Genomic DNA, 242 nt, shown 5'->3' with positions numbered 1-242 from the left:
GGACTATGTGTGAGTCGAGCGACATAGCCATTACACTAACTACTGGTTCCCAGGAATTGTACTATTTTAAAAGCAAATATTTGTACTAGATTTTAAAGCTATGTATTGAAAAGTAGCACCTCAGGGACCAGCACGTAGCATGGTGGTTAAGGCGCTGGACACTCCCACATGACTGACCATGAATCAAGTCCTGGATCTGGTAGTTTGCTTTCTCACGTTCTCTCTCTCTCTCTCTCTCTCTC

Source organism: Tupaia chinensis, unplaced genomic scaffold, assembly GCF_000334495.1.
Source record: "Tupaia chinensis unplaced genomic scaffold, TupChi_1.0 Scaffold000147_1, whole genome shotgun sequence".
In the NCBI taxonomy this organism is placed as follows: Eukaryota; Metazoa; Chordata; class Mammalia; order Scandentia; family Tupaiidae; genus Tupaia; species Tupaia belangeri.
The sequence above is the reverse complement of the archived record's forward strand: the minus strand, read 5'-3'. Positions refer to the sequence as shown.